The sequence below is a fragment of the Rhipicephalus microplus genome, chromosome 9 (assembly GCF_043290135.1).
Source record: "Rhipicephalus microplus isolate Deutch F79 chromosome 9, USDA_Rmic, whole genome shotgun sequence".
In the NCBI taxonomy this organism is placed as follows: domain Eukaryota; kingdom Metazoa; phylum Arthropoda; class Arachnida; order Ixodida; family Ixodidae; genus Rhipicephalus; species Rhipicephalus microplus.
Genome location: NC_134708.1, coordinates 94,555,467 through 94,571,934, shown reverse-complemented (window position 1 = coordinate 94,571,934; position 16,468 = coordinate 94,555,467). Strand labels below are relative to the sequence as shown.

Below are 16,468 nucleotides of genomic sequence, written 5' to 3'. Positions count from 1 at the left end.
ACACATTGACCTGCTGCCATACATCTAGAATGATGCCACTGTTGTTAAAAGCATCACAGTTTCTGAAGACAAAACACATTGAAGTTTCTCTAACGAAGACATTCACACCAGAGTTCTGAGTGTTTACAGTGATAGGAAGTGAAGGTATGCAGTATTGGAGTGCTCCTAACACAAAGAAAAAACTCTAAGCAATGCTACTTGGTGAAGATTATCATTCCCCCACAGTGGGTATCAGTTGCAGTAAAAGGCGATGAAGTACAAGGCGATCAGCCAAATGACAGGCGAAAAATCTTCTTTGCCAGTAGTTTAAAACGTACGTAAGTGAAAGTTTTCTCTGGGTTGAAACCTGACCAGGAACATTGTTTTTGGACGCCACTGGCACCGCCTTTTTAATGCTCAACAGAAATTTCACGTAGCCACTTAACGGGCACGGTGCAACGCATCCATGGCACAAAAGTTTTCGAAAGCAGCAATTTGCCTTAAATATACGGTTATTTAGATTTTGCTTTACATCGTGTCGTGCAGTCGTTTCATTGTATTGCCACAAAACTAAACAAGATATTCATATAGAAACTGTTTTTAGAAGCTTCCTCAGCAAGCTTCTTATGCCCACGACTTGTCCGCTGGCGGCGTGTGCACTTCTGCAGTGGTTTCAGACATTGTCTGGGCACGTGCACGTCTTTTCTTTTTTCCAAGAGTTTATGAAGTTAGAAATATCTGTTATCGCTCGGTCACATGAAAGCCTCATAAGCCTCGGCAGCTGCGCAGTGGGCTCTCAACGCAGCAGGAGCTCATGCTCGTTACCGAGGCAGCCCTGGAAGCCGAAAGAAATTGAGCTCGCCATCAAGCAAACCAAAAGCTGCGGGTCAGCAAACATTTTCTTGGCACGCAAGAGTAACTTGAACAGGGTCACCGCATTACTGCATGGTGATTTTAACTAAGTGCCTGGCAGTGATTGCAATACCCACGAACGCGTGCGGCATGACTCATGAGTGTGCCCATAGGAGGGTCAACCAGTTTATTAGCATAGGAACAGATATAACGCGTGGAAGAACAGCCCACTCTACTCTCAGCGGATGATGTCATGAGGTTCTCTGAAATAAATATGAAAAAAAAACTTTCCCACAGTATTGAAGCTCGCCACCTAATAATTCGCCATGATGTGAAATTCAGCTCCGTGATAGGGCACAAGCAATGCTTTGTGAAATCTTGTGCCTGCTGCAGAAGAGTTCATGAACTAGACGTATAAACTCAATGCCTCTGTGAGGTAGTATGTTCCGAGCAAGCCTGACTGATTTGCCGCAGCAGTAGGCCGCTAGCTGGTAGCGTCTTCACTGACGCGCGGGACCCAATGTTTAACGCGGTGATGGTTGGCAAACATACGTCGTCGTAATACTTGCCCCGTCAGGGACGCAGTGTTGCTTCTTTGACGGGCCACAAATACTTGCCATCTCATTCAGTAGCACTCGTGTTAACATGCTAACACTCCAGCCATTCGAAATTCACTGCATTCGGATGTTCTTGGTTCAATTAGCACGATTGAAACATGAATATTGAAGATATAACACACGTATAACTTTGACAACATTGAATTCGTCTACGTTGCTAAATTTGTCTTACAGCTATGCTGTTCGGAAGGTACTGGTGAACTACCCGAGAAGTTAGCCTGTAAGTGTGAATTGTGGCCGCCAATGCACGTTTCGTTCTCGAAGCAATCCAGCTCACTGGTGGAGTTCCATCGTGTTGGCGACGTGGGGCGTTCTATAATATCCATATTAATTGCGGTAGATGCAATGCACACCAAAATATGCTTTCATTTTGATCTCTCTCAAGTATATTATACATCAAATGAATCAAAGGTGTTCACGAGCGGGAAGAAAGTAACACATGAAGGGAGCTGTGCTGGGACTCACTCTTAGCGAGTTGCAGCTGATTGTTCATCGTCGATATCCTCCTCGTTGCGTTCACAGCCTTCTACGTCCAGTGAAAAATCGTCTTTGTCAAGGTGGCCTCTTTCAACATCACTCCTTGACGCAATGTGAAGAATTTCAAACGCCGAGCGACTTCGACCTCATCATATGTCACCTTTGTTTTGTTGTGAAGAACGTTTTGGTCTCAAACTTTGCAACAAGCATATCGCTTCGAGTATGCTGCCACCTACCAATAAACATACGAAGCCAAGCGGTGCAACGCAGACCGATTGTATTTTCACGGGTCCGCGTGACCTTTTCGCGTACATTGTTGAGGGTCAATAAAAGCAGGAAAGTTTTGACTGTAGAGGTCAGACGAAAACATTATAATAACCTTACGTGTCGACAGAGAACGTTGCGAAACTCATATCAGTCCACTGCGAAAAAGTCATTGAAATCGCAAGCTGTCACGTATTTTCACGGAGACTTCGGGGACCACAAAAACGGACCAGCTGATTTATGGTGTTAGGAAGGGCGTGGTTGGCTTACTGATGCAGGAAACATGCAAATTGGTAGTGTTCGTTTGTTGCTAACACCTAAACACTGAAGCTAGGACAAGCGGTCGACAGCGCTACAACAGTACTGCTGCGATACTCACCCTGCTCGGGAGGACGTTCATGAATTCTGCTTTGCGGTGCGACATTTTATGGGCACTGCGAATAATGGCCCTTGCGCATTTGTGTTGTTCTTTTCAGAGCACTAATAATTCACAGCTCCGAGTCTGCATATCATTTAAGATGATTGATATGTGGGATTCAACGTCCGAAAACCACCATAGATCATGAGAGACGCCGTAGTGGAGAGCTCCAGAAATTTTGACTACCTGGGGTTCTTTAACGTGCACTAAAGACTGCGCACACGGGCCTACAGGATTTTCGCCTCCATAGGAAATGCAGCTACCGCCACCTGAGGCCAGCGGATCAGCAGCCCAGTACCTTAGTCACTAGACCACCACCGCGGGACTGTGACTCAAGTCAATGCGCAACATTTCCAAACTGTGAACGTTGCAGGGATGAAGTTATGTAGAATTTTGGGCAAATAGGGCCTAACTTTTCACATAATCATCCCATGCTTGCACGGCTCATTAAATTAGCGGAATTCAGGGCAAGTTTTATGTACAAAATATATTCAATTGCATTGGATGATAAACCCACAAGGAAGTGGCCAATATATACAGTGCTGTTTTTGCTTAGATAAATGAGAATTACTGATGTGAGGGTAATTCATTTTTTTTTAAATCATGCTGTTCAGCAAGATACCAGTCATTCTGTGTTGATACAGAAAGACTACTTGCTATGTGCTTATAATAATTGTGGTTTTATGCTGTGTTCCTATTTATAGATACAGCGTGCTATTATGATCTTCGAGTGAAAAACTCTTCAATCAAGGGCCCCATTGACGCCAAGTGTTGGATGCACTTTCACAGTGTCGCACGTGAAGAAACACAAATATACACACCGGCATGCCAACATGAAGTTCGTTCACGCCAGTGACTAAATAACAAGCTGCGTTAAAAGCGCACCCTCCCAATGAACGAATATCGTAGTTTACGAGCAACGGTGCATATCACGTGAGCCTGCTTTACTCAAAAGTGCGCCCGTTTCTTTCAGCAAATCAATAAATGAAACGAAGTTGTCGGGCTTTCTATCATAACATTTGTAAGTGCCATTAAAGCACAAAACCCTTTCATCGACATAAACTGGGAACAATAACTTGTGTGCAAGCGACAAGGTTCGCACACAAGATACAGCTGTTTGGAACTGCTGACCCGAAGGAAGGTTGTACTATCACGGTCAGGGTGGTCCAAGTTTAGTAGAGGCAAAATGCTAGAGACACATATGCTTATTTTGATTTGAAACACCCAAAGAAACTAATGCAGTAGAAAGTTCCACTCTTACAGTGTATCTCGTGCTTTTTTTGACTAAGCACAGCTGTTCTAAATTTTCATTCACCGCTGCCGTGCAAGAATGAGCATGGTTTTCTTTCTACGTCGTGACAGGACAAAAGGTGGGCATTTTATCGCTGAAGCTATATAAACAACAGTGCCTAGTTACACCAATGTAACCATAGGCAGGCCTTCTGAATCTATGTTTAGCGTTTTAAAACCTAACTAGCTACGCATAGATGAAATAACACCACAATAAACTCTATTTCGACAGAGCTGAAATATTTTGTACCTATTTATGTCCGCAGCCTAGTCATATCCGGAGCAAGATGCCCGGAGCATAGTCCAATACTAGTCAAGCTGGGCCGAACAAGGACGAAGTCGGTTAGTTATCAAATTACTTGGGTTATTATAACATGCAACTTTACAAATCCAACTTCCTATTAATTATGCAACTTTCCAATATAACATACTTTCCTGCATCACGGGGCTTTCCTACACCGAGATGGGTGGAGGAGAAGTCGGGTAATAACACCCCTTCTTACCGGGGCAAAGTTTGTAGCGCCATCTTCCAGGCTGCTAGTGAAGCAGAACATTAGCGGCAGTGGATTGTTCCGGCGTTCGCTCACCTAGAGTATTCTTGCAGCGTCGCTCAAGTGAAGGTTGTCGAAAATGACAAAATGATAAGAAGCTCTAGAATTGTTCAGTGCTGGGCCCTATTGTTTGACACTGGATGGAAATAACGTCTGCATATCCTAACAGTACGGCATTCATATTCGCATCAAGCACACAGTGATATATTAGTAATATCGACTATGCAATGTATGCGAGCTTCACTGGTGTTTCTTATTATTTTTTTCACCGATGCCGTGAGTTCGCAAGAAAATCCTTCGAGAAAACGACCGACAATCTACTCTATTAGGCGAGTAAGTGATATTTTTTAGGTTGCAACGTCAGATGTAGCGCATGATAATTTAGCCATTCAATATCCTCCATGAATTCATGATTTTCGGCCTATCAGTTTTCTCACGTAGATTTGTAGTGTTGTTTCACATAGTAAAAGTACTAGTCCTATGATTGCTGCATGATAGTGGGCTGGTAGCTGCCATCGTGATTGTTGCCGAACAAAAGCAAACCGTTCTGCCCAGCATGACTTTCAGAACAAGAACTTTCTGGGGGCTGTCCTTAGGCAAGGATTTTACACGTGATGCTGCACCAAAGGCTTGCTTTTTATGGAATTCGTTTCAACTATTTTTCCTGTTGTATTTCACCTATAGGGTGATTCTAATTGGAGTTAGTTGAAGCAGGCGTTTTTACTTAGAACAATAAATAAAAGTACATTATTTATATTCAGTTTGAATGGCGGCGTCTCTCATAATCATTTAGTGGTTTTGGGACGTTAAACCCCACATATCAATCAATCAGTTTGAATGGCACGAGATGTGACGGTATTATAAACATGTGTGCAATTACATTGAAGAGTGCTTACAATGCAGGTTCTGTCGACACCGCATTCTAATCATTCTAATCACTGCTCAATTAAACAATGAGAAGTGATGACTTTTTTCTGACACACTATATTTTGCATGAAAGTTTAGATTTTTGTGTGATTGTCACACTGAGAGCATAATCTTTTTTCTGGAGTTGTGGCCTTTAAATAAACACACAACCCAGCTATAACAACAGGAGTGTAACCTCGTTGACCACCTACTTTCAATATATCCAACGATTCGTAAATGTGTAAACTTTTTTGGGGAAATCTGGCGTGGTTTTTTGTTATGCAGATGTTTTTAGAGTTAATTTGAATGCCAGTAGGATCTGCCGAAAACAATCTAATTGTTGTATGCACAAGCATGCACTTACGTCCTTTAACAGTTTCAATCGAAATCTTTTTTTGTGTCCTCTGGAGATAAGACAATTCTAATGTATTATGCAGGTAAAAATTATAGTTTTATGCAAAAAAGAATTACAAATCAAGTCACCGTAATAACTGTTTTCTTCATAAACGGAAATCTGAAAACTGTCTTGAAAAGTTTAAAAATATAACTGGAAAAACTGTATTGTCCAGTTACGCAATGAAAACATTGTAGAATGGTTGTCAAAAAAACATCCACGTGTATGGAAGCACGTGTCAATCTGACGCATGTTCGGAGTTATGAATTGTTAAAGGGAACACCGCAATGCATGTTTTTCTACTCGGCATAATTCCCAGCCAGCGTCTGCAACGAACTTCAGGCAAGTGCACTGAACGTTGTGGGTGGTAATCTTTCGTCTTAGGATGCAGTGTCCACTACCCCTTTTCGAAACGTAGATTATCTACGTATACTAGCATAATAAAGTGAATTGTTCACTCGACAAATGATCACAACGGACAGCGCTTACTTACTGTGGCACCTCGAAACGGCCGCTGGCGGCGTAGGACAGCCGCCACGAGCTCTGATGTTATCTTTCATAATCAACTTTTGTGTACTGCTAACAGAAGCAAAGTATTGGGGTTTTGCAACTCAAAACGAAGATAAGTTCACGCGAATGTCTGAGTGGAGGGTTCTGAAATTTCGCAACTTCAGCTGATGTTTAGCGTACCCTATATCTAAATCGATAGGTCTCAACAATTTTGACTCCATGAGAACGTGGCAGCCCTGGACGGGCTTTTATCTCTCGTCCTTGTGGTCAACAGTTTTACATCATAATTATACACAATAGCGGCATTGTAGAAGCACTGAGAAATGTTATCCCATACTATAGATTTAATAGGTTGCCTATAATTGAATTTGCCAGGGTAACGGTAACTATAAATATTCTCACATAGTGAAAACGTCCCAATTTTATGCAAGTTGTAAAAATTTTCGAAGAAGCTCTACGAAGGCCGCTTGACCAGCCTACGCTCTGAATTTTACGGCTTTGCCCTGCAAGCCTATGATTATCCTTTTTTGCATACCCACTTTTCAGTTCGTGATCACGCCGCAACGCATATGGACGTACAGAGTTAGTAAAGCGGGACGGATTCGCTGCCAGTTCAATCAGATTCGCACTGCAACTCCTCTTGAAATTGTTTACAACAAGACCTTCTTGTGTCGCAGAGGAAGGTAAGATTAATCTGTGTATCATTTGTCTACGTGTGCCTTCTCGATTGTTTCAATTTACAGGCGCAGCACTTCACTGAGGGGAGAGTTTGATGCTCAACGAGGGAACCGGATGGATGTTAGAAGTGACGGTACAGTACGATATGCTGTACTTTTTCGCAATAAACTAGCAAAATTTCACCTACAATGTTAGTGTTGTTGATTAAAAAAAGGAAAGAAGACATCCACTCGTCTGTAGCAGAAATACACAAGGAAAGTCGTACGGCTTTTTCCGTAAAAGAAGCTCCTTAGCCAACGAAAAAGTTGTCCTGGCCCGGTGTTCACATCCAAGAATAGCGCTTTGCCAGGGCGGTTGCTCCACCAAATGAGCTCACCAAGAAGCTAGCAAGGTAGAGTGACCGCGCCAGAAAGGCGTTATTCCCGGGTTCAAATCCTGGACCAGGACGAAGTTTTTGGCCTCTAAGAAGCTTTTCTTTCTGAGAAATCCGTACGCATTTCCTTGTGGCTTCGTGCTACAAACAAGTGGCTGTCTTCGTTATCTTTCTTAACGCTTCCGTCCCCTTGTGCGTTTCGCGAAACTCATTCGCAATATTGTTACTGATGGTTGTAGTCACAAGAATTCAACCAAAATTTTTCGTTATCGGTAATTCTGAAAAAAACTCATATAATACATAATTTGCACGAACTAATTAGCACAGCCTCTCAAGTTTTTGCATATACTTTTTCGAAGCGGTTTGACTTTAATACATTCGTTATATTAGTACTCAAATTAGGGATGTTTTGCTCTCTTGCTACTCGACAAGTTTTCACAGAAGAAGCTCTGATCGAGATTTAGTTACAGTATTCTGCTATTCATAGTCCAAGCTCAGCAGGTTTTATCGTTTTATTTCTTTTGTTGTAGCGAAAGTATTTATGAATACTATATAAAAAAGACACTTCTCTACACTTTGTACACAGTGTTTCTGAAAATTGCCTCGCTTCTGAGTTCAACCATTTTGATCTCATGTTTCAGATTTGCAACGCAGATTTATTAGCACAGAAACACTGCTGTATCTAGCCGCCAAGATGTCATGTGGTGTATTAAAGATCGAGACAGCAGGTAGTATGGTGTTTTTTCTGTTCTGAAAAGAAGCAACGCCGAGAAAAGACAGTATTCTAATACATTGCAAAATACTTACATGATTGCGGACGTTGCGCCTACTCAGTACATAATGTGTTCTGTTTTTGAAGATCAAAGTAGGGATTCGCAACAAGGCTTCTAAGATTCGCACGAAGTGCTGCATAACACTGATTGATCGCGGACGAAATTCTATATACTGAGCATGTAACAGCGTGCCTTGACGGAGCAGAAAGCCGAATAGGCTGGATTGAGAGCTTCGGAAACCCTTCGAGGTTCCCATAAAAGATTTTCAATGTGTCAGCTCTGCTTTTATTGTCCTTTCACAAACAGAAATCGCCTCGCCGAGGTTGTCCGGTGAATATCGTACTCGGCTGCTGACCCGCTGGTCGCGGGATTGATTCGCGGCTGCGGCGGCTGCATTTTCGATGGAGGCGAAAATGCTGTAGGCCCGTGTGCTCAGATTTGGGTGCACGTTAAAAAAACCCCAGTGGGCCGAAATTTCCGCAGTCTTCTGCTAAAGCGTCTCTCATAATGATATGATGGTTTTGGGACGTTAAGCCCCACATATCAATAAATCATCAATCATTAACAAAAAGAAATTCGTTTCCTAAAATGTTGAGTGCAGGTGCATAGGTGAAAGACCTGATTGTAGGGATGGTTTACTGCGAAGGTTTTTATGTCATTTATGTTCGTTTTCTCATTTATTCATGTCGAAAGATAATAAACTGAGTTCATAGTCAGTACTGTGTTCGTGTGCTTTCTTCAGCTTTCTCTCCCGTCTCGGCTCGCGGTTTGAAGTTCACTAAAGTAAACTCTCTAGGTTACGTAGTACGCCAATTAAAGAGGGTTTTTTAGAAAAATTACATGTAACGAAGGTGTAAGCTTTCGAAAACCAAATGCGAAACATTACCACTTGTGCCGACAGTGGCGGGGACGTCAACGCGAAGGACGCAACAGTGAGGTGATCACAGATAGTGGTATTATGACGTCACGTAGTGACTTCCTAATACCACTTCACTTCACCGAGGTGGGGCTACCCCCCAGGCAGTGAAGTACCATGAGTACAGTAGAAAAGTTGTAGCTATAAAAAATTGGGGGGGGGGCGCAGGTTATCAACCTAAATTGTCTATTGAATTGTATCAGTATCTTACGCAAATTTATAAGTATACGTATTTAACTTTCGCTAGCACCACTTTTGGTTAAAATTCTAATTTTTGTAGAGCGTGTTTGGCTATTAAAGGCAAGTGAGAAGAGCACTTTTATTATTTATGGAGCAATGAAAGCCTGATCCTCTTAAGAGTGGTCTGAGTGGTGTATTAGAGGGCACCAATACTGTAGCACTGATTGTGCACGCACGCTGCGCTCCTTAAAATATTTCTTTCGGGATGGAATCCTCGTGGCATCTCTCATTATACTTGAAAAAATTTTCGTCATTTGAAACAACCCCGCGAAAGGCCTTTTTGCCATCTTCGAAATTCATGTTAGGTATTGAAATTTAGAAACGCCTGATTCTCGCAGAGGTGCAATGGTCGATTTGGATATTACGAGACTGTCAAAATCGGGAATATATTATGTACTACAGCATCGGAACCTGCCCGCACTACTCCGGCATGCCAATAATAAAGAGCCCAGTGCGTTCCTTAGTGACACGAACAGGAGCGACTTGTGTATGAATTGGTAACAAACGCACAAAATCCAGCACAATGGCACTATGATTGTGCACACGTTCTGCATGTTTGAGTGAAGTGGCGTGTTGGTTATCAAGGCTCGTGCCGAAGATAACCACAGTGAGGCAGCACTAATGCTGACCAAAGCGGAGTCTGTGGCCTCCTTTTACTAGCCTCTTCTTCGTCTTAGTTTATTGTTATTACGTAATGTGTACTACCTGCAAAAAGCCTTTTACTAGGTTTTGTGTAGCTCACGCTGTACGTTACAATCATTATAATTACTCACAAACTGGCATAAACACTACAACAGGTAACCGTATGGTCGGTACAAAACATGACGCAAGAAAGTGTGGTGTCCAAATAAAATAATACAAATTCAACCGGCTTCTATTCAAAGGCATTTTTTTATAAAGTGGTCAATAGACCAGAAATGTGTGGGACTTAGGTACGTGATAAATGTATCACATGAAAGATGAGGGAAGGTTTCCATAATTTCGAACTGTAAATTGCATCTCGAAAAACTCGAGATGCAGGCGGGATTCACAAACCGATATACTTTTGACTATCGTTGATCACGCCTTTACACTGCAAAACATCTGGCTACCTAAAGAGAATGACATCACTATTTTTCTTGAAAATGCAATACTAACGTATCAGACAGCGATGTCGTTATGAAAGTGGCGGTCGTGATTGAAAAGTACAAGGGGGTGGTTCCAATTTAGAAGTTGTCCTTGTTTACTTTCATTACCACGGATCTCACCACTCAGTTCTGTCATGCTGCTCTTGACGCGGATCCACACAAAAGCGCAGAAGTCACCTTTTTATATCCCATGTTTATAAAGCACTTTAGATTTTGCCTAGCCAACACATATTCCTGTTTCGATAACAATAAATAAGTGAAAGTTGACTGTTTACTGTTTGTGTCCTTCCGTCTCGATGACAGCTGCGACTGAGTTTTTCTACGCCATGTCAGTGGCTGTTTCTGTGTCACAAAGCACTCTGCTTTTGATGTCTCCATTACGCACACCAACATTCTAGCACAATTTTCATCTAACCATGAAGTTGGAAACCTACCACAGGATGCATTTTTCAACGTTCATGTTAAGAACAATTCTACGCTGTCATTCAGTATTTGCGGAAAAGGCGAGTGCGCTGAAAGATGCCTGCACTGCAGGTCGGTATATCTTGGAACACAAAGTGCGTTTGCCGTTGAAATCACATTTGCACTAATGCTCAAGAAGTATTATCACTTATGAAAACATTCTGGCGGAAGCTATCTGTGTAACTTTCGCAACAGCGTTAAATAGGGCGGTGGAACTTCGTTCGTGTGCAATCGTCGCTTATGCCTGAGTCAGGCGCCTCTGCTGTGAAAGTCAAAACACCTTTCCTTAAACCTGTTATTTGGTCGCTGTTGTTTTTTCCTACAAGACCTTAATATACAGCTTGAGTTTTTCCGGATTTTATAAAGGTAAGAAAATGAACATCTCAATGCGGCGTCTTTTCACCCTCAAATGAATGATTCATCTAGAAGCGTTGCGCACACAGTAAACATAGCACTGAAGAAAGCAAAGAGCATGACACAATGAGCTTGGTTCAATTTCTCTTGATAATAACGCAGCAGCTTGAAGAAAGGCTGGAAGTGTATGCGGAAAGTTACTCCGTTTTCACGCTAAATCAACTTGGCTTCCAAAAAAATTCAGTGCATTCAAATGCCATACCTCGTGCAGAAGTGGGGAAACAGTGATTTTCTTGCCAATTGCAAAAATTATCGGGCTGGAACAGCAGAGTCCACAGAGGCAGCTCAAAAACAGAAGAAGCTACAACGCCGGTCACTAGCGTAGCCTTGGTGCGGGTGTGTTAAGAAGGTTCATGATCAAGCAATATGTTAAATTTGACATACATAAACATCATAGGGAAAGGAACACTGAGGAGAGGCCGTAGTTATTCCAGTTGCAGAGCAAAAAGCGGCGGAAGTGACGTGCCCTTGAAGGAAGTGTGTTCCTTGGTCCCGCGGTTTTCGTGTCGTCTGCATCACCACTCATGTGACAGGTTTCTTCAGAGCCGGCTAGAGTTCTGAATGTGCATTTTTAGGCAGATGTTGCGTTTAGAATGTAGTGCAATGTGTTGGAAGCCTATGGTGAGCGTTGGTCTTCGTAGTTTGGAGTTTAGTTTATGTCGCTTGTGGTCGGAAGCGGTTCGTTTCGAACCTAGCGACCACTTCTCCGAAAATGCTGGCAGCCACCACGTTGCTGTTTTCTTTCGACACTGTGTCGTTGCGTGCCTCAGCGATGGAAGGCTCTCATTCGAAGACAAGAACGTCAGTGCCTATGGTTTATGCGAGAGGTGGCACTGACCATTTTGTGTATGGTCACAAATATTAGAAAGGAGTGCATGACACGTTGTGCTCACCCTAGCTAGCAGAATCACTGACGTAGCTTACAAACTAAGGCAATTTACTGCTTTATTTGTAGAATACTCTTCAAGTTTTGCGAGCGGTAACCTCATCTATAGCCCACTTTTCTTTTTTCAAGATGGTCGCAGTCAGCCAACTTGCGCTGCTGCAAAAGGTGCTCGAGCGCAAGTACCGTGACACGCACGGCCAAAGAATGATTCAGAGGTGCTATATCTTGCTAAATAGCAAAAAAAAAACAACATTTGACTGTTACATTGTGTTCCGTAGCCCGAACGTACACTACCTGCAGAAGAAAATAGCCTGTCCACGGTGCTTTTCTGGCCAGTTCGCCTCGAAGCTGTCTTGCAGACAGCGGCCTAAACACGGAGTGCAAAGCTGCAAGTTTATTGCAGACGCGCAACATGGAACATGATGACGCTGCGAATGGCACACAAACACTGTACGAGCGAGTATCGTGGCACGTTTACTCGTAATCAGCATGACAGTTTTGCCTTTCCTGCTCGTCGATGAGATGACGGCGGCCTATATACTTCCGACGCTGGCAACATCGCCTCATGCGGCCGGCTCCCATCACACTTGCACCATTTGCGCATGCGCGAGACGCCGGAGAGGGACAAGTTTACCAGAAAGAATCCTGCACTGTTCTCTACTTTCGGCTCGAGAAAATGTGATGTAGCCATGTCTCCTCAGTATTCGTTTTTCCACGGTGTACATACTCGGACAAATAAAAACAGATGCACTAGCATACAGGAAGAAATGTGGAGCCCGCCTAGTAACTAGCAAGGAAGGAATAGAAACTTTATGACGCTCACTGAGTTATTACTACACGTCATATTTCAGATTGATTGATTGATTTGTGGGGTTTAACGTCCCAAAACCACCATTTGATTATGAGAGACGCCGTAGTGGAGGGCTCCGGAAATATTGACTACCTGGGGTTCTTTAACGTGCGCCCAAATCTGAGCACACGGGCCTACACCTCCATCGGAAATGCAGCCGCCGCAGCCGGGAATCGAACCCGCGACCTGCGGGTCAGCAGCCGAGTACCTTAGCCACTAGACCACCGCGGCGGGGCACGTCATATTTCAGTGGCTGTAAATGGGTCTTCGGCAGACCTGAGTGTGGTGGTGGCGAAAGTTTACATTAGTTACGCCCACATGTTTTAAAATGTCACGCTTGGCATTTGAAACACACAAAAATCAGGCAAATCGCCTGCTTTTTTGGTGTTGCATGGAAGCCTGAGGCACTCGTTTTTGTGTGACATAGATGAGTTGAAGCTAGGCTACGGGCAGGCTGGTGACACGCCATTACGTGGAAGGGGAGAAGGGCGACCACGTAGTAAAGCAACGAGTGCTTGGAGCCGGTCTTTCCTGCTTGGTTTCCTGTTGATATTTCTTCAACGTGATAATTATTCTTGGGTAATCTTTTTTCACTGTGGTTCATCGGAATCCCTGCAGTTAGGTTTTGTACGGCAAACTTTTAAGTGCCTCAACCATAGGTGATAAAGCAGTCATACCGCAAGGGGCATGACTGCTTCCTCAGCTGCAGCGGAGTTAAGGGCACTGAGAGTGCCTGGTGATTACGATATACGTTGTTATGAATATCTGATAATTTAATGTAACCTTAGCTCGTGTTTATGAATCCTGCCACCTAACTGGGACCACGAAAGTTATAAATTATGTTTTCCTTGCCTTTTCCGGTTCTATAATCGCTTGCTGGTTTTCCCATTTCAGACTAGATGTGGTACTAAAGAGACTCCACTACTTTGAGAAAGATGTTCAAAAGAAATCGCAAAAAGAAGAATAACACATTAACTTACGTTTTCCATAGTACAAAATACTTAGCGGCAGCGTTGACAACGAGTTCGTTATGATGACTGTAGAATTTATTTGTGATGTTTCTTAACTTTTGTTAGAGACAAATACGCAGATGATATTTAGCATCTTGGAAAGCCGATTAAGAGAACGCCGATGTTAACTAAACCTTAACTTATGCGACAGAAATTTATCGCTTTCACATTAACAGATATCTCAAAGGATATAACAGCAAGCACGCTCTTTAAAATGAATGAATAGCTATATATAAGCGTCTCGCGGAATGGCCTGTCATGTCAAAGGGCAGAGCAACAATAAAGGTTTCAACGGCAATGAAATAAACGACAAAAACCATAATTTGCTATTCCCGGCTTCTTAACACTCACATTGGTAAAGTGTGTTGTGTTCCTTCACGGACACTCAAACCAACGTGTGCATGATCATTGCTGACTTCCATTTCCGTTTCTTTGTTTTTCAGGTAGAGCGACATTTTATGAGCTCCGTGTGCTAAACGACTATGTTGAAACTTTACCTGACCATAACTGCAGGAGTCAATTCTATCGTTTTGCTCGCACTGGAAGACTTATTTACAGTCCAGAATGCAAGGATCTAGTGAAGCCACACTATTGAATGCATGAAAACATCTGTTGTGCAAACTTTTTTGAGAAGCGTCAGATTTTTCTAACAATTGTACTTTGGCGGTTGGTCATGAACACATGCCCACACTTGACATCTAACGTTTGTTACAATTTTAGATATGCCATCAAAATAAAGGTTTCTTTTTTTACAGTATGGTTTTTCTTACAGAAAGTAAGCGTGGGTTCAAACCGCACTTCTTTAAAAAGTGCGGTTTGAACTCACGCTTCTTTTCTGAAAGTGAAAGCGTTAGCCATGCTCTTCTCTGGCCTCGCGTGCGAGCATTCACCTCCATTTCTCACCGACATGACCCAATTAGAGCTCACCACGGCGCAGGCTGTAGCACTCACGCTCCATCCTCCATCTAGGCCACTTTATATCAAGGCTAGTATGATCTCTTTTGAATCCAAACGCTTAGATACTTCATGAATCGAGAAAACTGGTCATTACAATCCCGCGTCATCGGGGTCAACACGAGTGATGAAAACATTGGCATCACGTGAGAATGGCACTGCAAGAACCTACCGGGACGTCGCAAATAGCCAAATATTCGACGTCAGCACAAGACATCATTAATGCGAGCAGAACACAAAAGCAGTGCGTTGCCAAGTTGAGTGAAGATAGCTCTCGAAAGGTGGTGGCGGCGATTTCAGTACATCAGCCCAAAAAAACGAATCAGATAAATTTAAGCTTCAAGTCATTTCGGGGGAGTTCACGAAAAACCTTTCGAGTTTATTTTCAAGCGAAATTGTATAACTACACCTCTAAACGTTTGCGTCTCCAAAGGAAAAGGCAACGCGTGGGATTCAAATCATCTGAAAAAAATACACTATCTCTTTCTAATACGAACCATGTCTAGATGCCAAGCAGTGGCCGCTAACGCTTACACTGATGGCGGCATTGACGCTGGCACTCAACTCGGTGTACTATAGGCAACCTGGACAGGCGCAAAAAACGCAGTCGTAGGCTGGTGTTTGCTAATGGAACACGCCAATTGCTGCTATTGGGTGACGAGAAACGGGAGACTCCGTTTTCACACAGAGACCCACGGTCGGCCAAGTATGTGGCGTATACCTGCATGCGTTACCGACGAAAAAGTGTGCTGTGTCGCATGACTAGTGCTAGCAGCCCCTTCTGAATCTTACCAGGTTTTTTTTTTTGTAGGGTACCGGTGTACTGTGGTAACGATGGCCTAATCAGCATTTTGGCCGTAGTCACAGAAACGAGCCGTAAAAAATGCTTTATGTGCTTTTTTTAGGGGCGAAGATCCTTATGGCGTGGCTTGTGCGTCCCCCGTTGAAGTAGTCCATAACCTGTGGCACATACCCGCATACCAGTGGCACATACCCGCCCTCGGGCACATATCCGCATATCCAGCTGTTACGAAAAACGTAGCACGGCGTCGTTATCACGCTCTCGGTGTTAACAAAGCGCTGACAGCAGAAATGTGGTACACACCATCGTTTATTCTTTCGATTGTCCGCTGGATGGCGGTACTTGTACATGATGAATATATGATAAAAAAGTGAGATGGCGGTACTTGAAGCGTTCATTCGATGGACGGACGTACGCACGGACGGACAGACAGACAAGCAGATGGACAGACAGACACACGGACGCAAGAACGGGTGCACGTACGAACGCACTGACGCACGGAGCATGCACGGACGGACGCACAAACGAACGCATGAAAGGGCGCACGTACAGACGGACGAACCGATGGAAGTATGAACAGATTGACGGATGTTTCGCTCGACTCATCATCATTCATTCCGTGGATATGCTGTGATACTTTTTCTATAGTAACCAGCGTGCTCGCCAGCCTCGCGGGCGTTTTGTTCGCATGCGGAAAATGCGGCATACTTCTCCATCTTCAGCTC

General features: G+C 43.4%; 1 long non-coding RNA gene across 1 annotated transcript; it reads left to right on the top strand.

Annotated features, from left to right (window-relative positions):
• The first annotated feature begins 4,628 nt into the window (after positions 1 to 4,628).
• Positions 4,629 to 8,041, top strand: LOC119186199 (uncharacterized). Its single transcript, XR_012885905.1, has 3 exons — positions 4,629 to 4,781; positions 6,805 to 6,941; positions 7,951 to 8,041. It is a non-coding gene; the product is annotated as an uncharacterized LOC119186199 (long non-coding RNA).
• Positions 8,042 to 16,468: the final 8,427 nt, after the last annotated feature.